At 43.8% G+C, this 6,505-nt stretch overlaps 1 non-coding gene across 1 annotated transcript; it reads left to right on the top strand.

The window, feature by feature from the left end:
* The first annotated feature begins 474 nt into the window (after window positions 1-474).
* LOC124061280 lies at window positions 475-662 on the top strand. Its single transcript, XR_006843726.1, has one exon. It is a non-coding gene; the product is annotated as a U2 spliceosomal RNA (small nuclear RNA).
* Window positions 663-6,505: the final 5,843 nt, after the last annotated feature.

The following is a 6,505-nucleotide window of genomic DNA, read 5'->3' as shown; positions in this document are numbered from 1 at the left end:
CCAGAGCTTTTATGCAACTATAGACCAATATCTAATCTTCCAGTTACGTAACTTTCTACATAGTAATAGGAAGTTATTGTTCTGGGCCCTAAACACTTAAGAAACAAATTATCCAATGATATAGAAACTCCACATGTCAAGTCAAGTCAAGTCAACTTTATTTGTATAGCCCATTTTTACAAGCAGTTTGTCTCAAAGGGCTTAACATAACATCAGCAACATCCTCTGCCCTTCGACCCTCACATCGACTAATAAAAAACTCCCAGAAAAACCTTTAACAGGAAAAAATGGAAGAAACCTCAGGGTGAGCAACAGAGGAGGGATCCCTCACCCAGGACGGACAGACGTGCAATGGATGTTGTACAGGCAGGAAAGCAATTAACAACATGAGAAATGACATTACTAAATGTCATTGGCTTAGCTTTGGCCTCAAGCTCCACTGTAAGGAATTTAGGAGTTATCTTTGACCAGGATGTGTCTCGGCCTTTTGGCTAAGATCAAGTGTAGTATCTGTTCTTATCAGTTTAATATCTGATACGTCCTCTATAAGGGGACAGCATATTAAATGGATTTTTAGCACTGGGAGCCGAAAAAGGGGCTTGCTCCGTTCGCTCCACGCATTGACCCGGTGTTGCAGCGCTGCCGGGAACGGTGTATCGCTGGTTCGATTCCCCGTCCCGGTGTCCATGGCTGAGGTACCCTTGAGCAAGGTACCTAACCCCCACTGCTCCCCGGGCGCTGCACGCGGTTGCCCACTGCCCCGGGTTTGCTGTGTGTGTGTGCACGTCACTTGGGTGGGTTAAATGCAGAGAACAAATTTCGTTGGAGTGAGTTCCCTCCAATGACAAAATATGTCACTTTAATCTTTTAATCTTTTAATTTAACTCACACATAACACACATTTCAAACACTGCATTTTTTCACCTCTGCAATATTGCAAAAAATTAGGTACATTCTGAGTCAGAAAGATGCAGAAAAATTAGTCCATGCATTTATTACCTCCAGGCTGGATTATTGGAATTTCCTTTTATCAGGCTGCTCCACAATGCTGCTGCACAATTACTCACAAGAACCAGCATTAGAGATCGTATTTCTCCTGTACTGGCTTCTCTACATTGGCTACCTGTAAAATTCAGGATAGAGTTTAAAATTCTTCTCCTCACATATAAAGCCCTGAACAGCCAGGCACCATCATATCTTAAAGATTTGATAGTAGTAGGATTGGGAACCAGAGCCTTTAGTTATCAAGCTCCTCTACTATGGAACCATCTTCCGGTTTCGGTCCGGGAGGCGGACACCCTCTCTATATTTAAGAGTAGACTAAAAACTTTCCTGTTTGATAAAGCCTATAGTTAGGGCTGGCCTAGGCCGGCCCCTGGTTATGCTGCTATAGGCTTAGACTGCCAGGGATCTCCCATGATGCACTGAGCTTCTCTCTCCTCCTCTAACTTCTGCACTCTCTGTCTCCGTCTCTGTCTGTCCGTCTCTGTCTGGGGCAGTCGTGGATCAGCGGTTAGGGTGTCGGACCCGTAACCGGTGGATCGCTGGTTCGATTCCCCGTACCGGTGTCCATGGCTGAGGTACCCTTGAGCAAGGTACCTAACCCCCACTGCTCCCCGGGCGCTGCACGCGGTCGCCCACTGCCCCGGGTTTGCTGTGTGTGTTCACGTCACTTGGGTGGGTTAAATGCAGAGCACGAATTTCATTGGAGTGAGTTCCCTCCAATGACAAAATATGTCACTTTAATCTTTTAATCTTTTAATTTAACTCACACATAACACACATTTCAAACACTGCATTTTTTCACCTCTGCAATATTGCAAAAAATTAGGTACATTCTGAGTCAGAAAGATGCAGAAAAATTAGTCCATGCATTTATTACCTCCAGGCTGGATTATTGGAATTTCCTTTTATCAGGCTGCTCCACAATGCTGCTGCACAATTACTCACAAGAACCAGCATTAGAGATCGTATTTCTCCTGTACTGGCTTCTCTACATTGGCTACCTGTAAAATTCAGGATAGAGTTTAAAATTCTTCTCCTCACATATAAAGCCCTGAACAGCCAGGCACCATCATATCTTAAAGATTTGATAGTAGTAGGATTGGGAACCAGAGCCTTTAGTTATCAAGCTCCTCTACTATGGAACCATCTTCCGGTTTCGGTCCGGGAGGCGGACACCCTCTCTATATTTAAGAGTAGACTAAAAACTTTCCTGTTTGATAAAGCCTATAGTTAGGGCTGGCCTAGGCCGGCCCCTGGTTATGCTGCTATAGGCTTAGACTGCCAGGGATCTCCCATGATGCACTGAGCTTCTCTCTCCTCCTCTAACTTCTGCACTCTCTGTCTCCGTCTCTGTCTGTCCGTCTCTGTCTGGGGCAGTCGTGGATCAGCGGTTAGGGTGTCGGACCCGTAACCGGTGGATCGCTGGTTCGATTCCCCGTACCGGTGTCCATGGCTGAGGTACCCTTGAGCAAGGTACCTAACCCCCACTGCTCCCCGGGCGCTGCACGCGGTCGCCCACTGCCCCGGGTTTGCTGTGTGTGTGTGCACGTCACTTGGGTGGGTTAAATGCAGAGCACGAATTTCATTGGAGTGAGTTCCCTCCAATGACAAAATATGTCACTTTCATCTCTTTTCATCTCTCTCTCTCATATAGTACTGCGCCTTCAGTCAAGCACACACACACACTCACTCACATACACACACACACTTTCCCAATTAAAACAAGGTCATGGCCCCTCCCACCCCCCAAGCCGAGGTCAAGGCCCAATCATTTTCACCTCAACACATCAATTTCCTTTTTCCCCTCAGAGGAGACTATCATTTCTTTTCTATATCTCTTTCTTTATTTCTCCCACATCTCTTTTCTATTCGATTACCTCTTCTTGCTGAACCCCCACCCAGTCGCCCAAACCCACCCTTTCTGTGAAAACAGACGGTTCAGTCTAATTGTCAGTGTCACACTGTCTGTTCAGGTGAAGTTCAGGTGACAATCTGAATCATCAGTGTGTTTTCCTGTCAGGAAATCAGCACTTTGTGAGCTGTTGTTGATTTCCAGCTGTTTTCATTGCAGAGAGTTTTCACCTGAACATTTGCAAGCATGGAGACTCAGAGGACGGCAACATACAGCATGTTGGGACATCACTCTGACAATATGACTCCATGAACTTACTGGGAACATAGTCTGCAGTCACACCATTACTGTGTCTGTGTGCATATCTGCTCCTCTGTCCAATATCTGCTGATGGATGCTGAGAGCTGATTCTAGTCAGAAGGCGGAGCCTCAGTGTGGAGAAAGACTGGAGCAGAGTATTGTTTTATCACAGCTCTCTATCACAGCTCACACAAAAACACACATGTTCTCATGGTTCAGAACCGAAGAAGATGCAGTGCTGAAATAAAATCCTGCCATGGGGCATCACTGCATTAAAACACACTCATATGAACTACATATATACTGTATTTATGAGGGCAGTCAACACACACGCACACACACATGCAGCAGGGAATGGGCTGTCAGAATGTACAATCCATTCTGCAGCTGTGGCCTCAGGTGAGGCCGTTAAGGAGACAAATTGAGAGAAATAGTCTCAGCAGCCACTGTCCTGCCTTCACCCTCTCTGTCTCTCTCTCTCTCTCTCTCTCTCTCTCACACACACACACACACACACACACACACACACACACATTAACCAGCTCCCCATGCATCCAGCAGCCTCTGCTCGTCTTGCACAGCCATCACATTGCAGCTCACGTGAACTTCAACAAATTAACCAGAAGCCTCTTAACCTCTCCAGTGCAGAAATACGTAAACGCTGCCAACACCTCCCCTCCTCCCCTTCTCTACTCCTCCCTCCTCCCCTCATCTCTCCTGCCCTCCCCTCCTCCAATCATCCCTCCTCCCTGCTGTCCTTCTCTTCTCCTCTTCCCCTCTGCTCCTTGTCCAGGTTCCTTTATGTTGCCTACTGGGCTTTCACAATTTCACTGTGGCATCTGTATGTGCATGTGTTTGTGTTTCAAAATTATTGCACCAAACATCACCAGTCTTAGGATATATTTATATATGCCACTTTTTATTTTGCTATTTTTAACTTTTGTTTAACTTGTTGTGTGTATTGCTGCTGCTGCACTGCAATTTCCCAGCCTGGGATCAATAAAGTATATCTATCTATCTATTAAAACATGTTAAACATTATTTCATTTATCAGTGTGTAAAACTCATGCTTGTCTTTCCTCTCCAGGTGAGTCCAACTGGATGTGACACAGTGACTTTAAAGGATGCATCATAAAGTGCTGAGTCCTTGTAAAACTAATCGCTGTGCTGACATGTTTGATGCCTCCATGCAGTTGTCATATGTGACTAACATTTTGGATGGAGCAGTTCACCAGCCTTGTTAACATCAGTAACAGATGATAGTTTTTACTAAGATGTGACATTTCAATGCAAAATATGCCAGTATGTAATTTAAATGTTCACATTAATAAGTTTAACTGATGAGTATTTCTGGTACTAATGTTGTGTTGTTGACTCAACAATGTATTGTATTGTATGTATGTATTGTTGTTTATCTCTTTCAGGGGTTTTGGGTGGAAGAGATGTTTCTGTACTTCTTCTTTGGGCATTGAGGATCCCTTCCAGACATGTAAATGACAGAGGGGGGCATTGGAAGCATAGGTCATATCTAATTTGATATGGAAGTGGTTTTAAATATTCATCCATGACCCCAGGAGCTCCCCACCTACATGCAGCTGGAGCAGTTGCAGGTACTGGCAGCCCCCTTGTTAGCTGCTGTCACTGGAAACAAAATGTTCCTAACAGTGGCTCCAGGCAGTCAGGCAAGGAAGTTTTTTTCTTCATCCACCAGAGAAGTCATTTGTATGGAAATTTAGAGTTATTCACAGCTAATTAAAAACTCACCCAAGGATTGTATTCTTTAATTAATACTGTAGTTTAACTGTAGACAGAAGGATTTCACAAGCTGCAGAAACACATAAAGTTTATAGCAGCCAGCAGTGGTTTTAAAGCTGAAAATATCTCACAATAAGTCCTGCTGCATTATTCAGATTAATTTGTTTGGTTTGCTTCTTCTGATAGATTGTCTTTGTTATTGGTGAGTTTTCTTCTGCAGTGACAAGTTGAGATTTTAAGATAAAATCATTGGCATAAAGAAGAAGGATACTTGGAGAGAGACAGCAGGTGATGGGAGCTACCAGTGAAAGAAAGGACATGAAATGTGAAAAATACACTATATGGACAAAAGTATTGGGACAGCTGACCATCACATCAACAGGACCTTCAATGACATCTCATTCTAAACACACAGCTCTAACAGCTTCCACTCTTCTGTGAAGGCTTTCCACAACATGTTGGAGTGTTTCTGTGGGAATTTTTCACAAACACACACACAGACACACACACACAGTTTCTTAGCTCTTTGATGTGTCAGCAACATATTTAACAGCCACAGCAACTGCTGATTTGTATCAGATGTATTATTCAAAATGAGAAGTATAAACAAGCACACACACATGTGCACATACTCACTGTACAGCACATATTTGCTGTACTGGTGCATATTTTCTTTAAGTACTGTTATCTACTTAAGTATTTGACAAAAATACTAGGATTGATTTGTTGGCTTAATAATGCAATCAGACACACACACACACACACACACACAAACAAACACGCTGCTTACACGTCAGCAGTGATAATCACATATAACATTGAATGAATCCTAGTACAGTCATGACATTGTAGTGGGATTTGGTCTTCCATTGATAACAGACCACAAGCTTCTTATATGAAGGAAAGCTGAGGAAGCATGACATCGATGACATATACATGGACTGGTGTTATTCTCTATCATCAGATAAGCATGAATAATCAATAATTAATCACACAACCTTCAGTGGAGGTGAATAAGAGGATATTCCATAAAGTTGTGACTGCCCCAGCTGTGTCATGATCAATGATCAATCAATGCTGGCATGATTTAAATAACCTGCTCCTCAGGTTGTCAACACAAAGGGCAGACATTTTTCAGCTTTTCCAGGAAGTAAACTATGAGGATGTTTCACCAGGTTTATCACACTTAGTTCCATCCATCCATTTCCTATACTCTATCTGTGCAGGGTGGCAAAGGGCTGCAGCCCACTGACTACGGGTGAGTGGCAGGTCCACCCTGGACTGGTCACCAGTCAATCAAATAGGACCAACATGCAAAGACAGACAATCACACACAGATCTACACACATCAACAGCTTCTTTCCCCAAACCAAAGAATCATAGGTCCAAGCAGTAGAAGTCATAGTTCCAAGCAATAATGTTGTTGCCAAATATTTGCTGACGCTTTCAGAAAGTGACAGCAAACAAAATGCTTTGTGTGCACAGTTAACATGTGCACAAGGTCAAATCACAAGCTCGTGCACCTCAACTCCTGCCATGTGCCTCTCGTTAAAAGCAAGCCTGCTTCGATGAAGACAGTGAGGAGATGGTCGG

This window comes from Scatophagus argus, chromosome 6, assembly GCF_020382885.2.
Source record: "Scatophagus argus isolate fScaArg1 chromosome 6, fScaArg1.pri, whole genome shotgun sequence".
NCBI classification, from domain to species: Eukaryota; Metazoa; Chordata; class Actinopteri; family Scatophagidae; genus Scatophagus; species Scatophagus argus.
The sequence above is the reverse complement of the archived record's forward strand: the minus strand, read 5'-3'. Positions and strand labels throughout refer to the sequence as shown.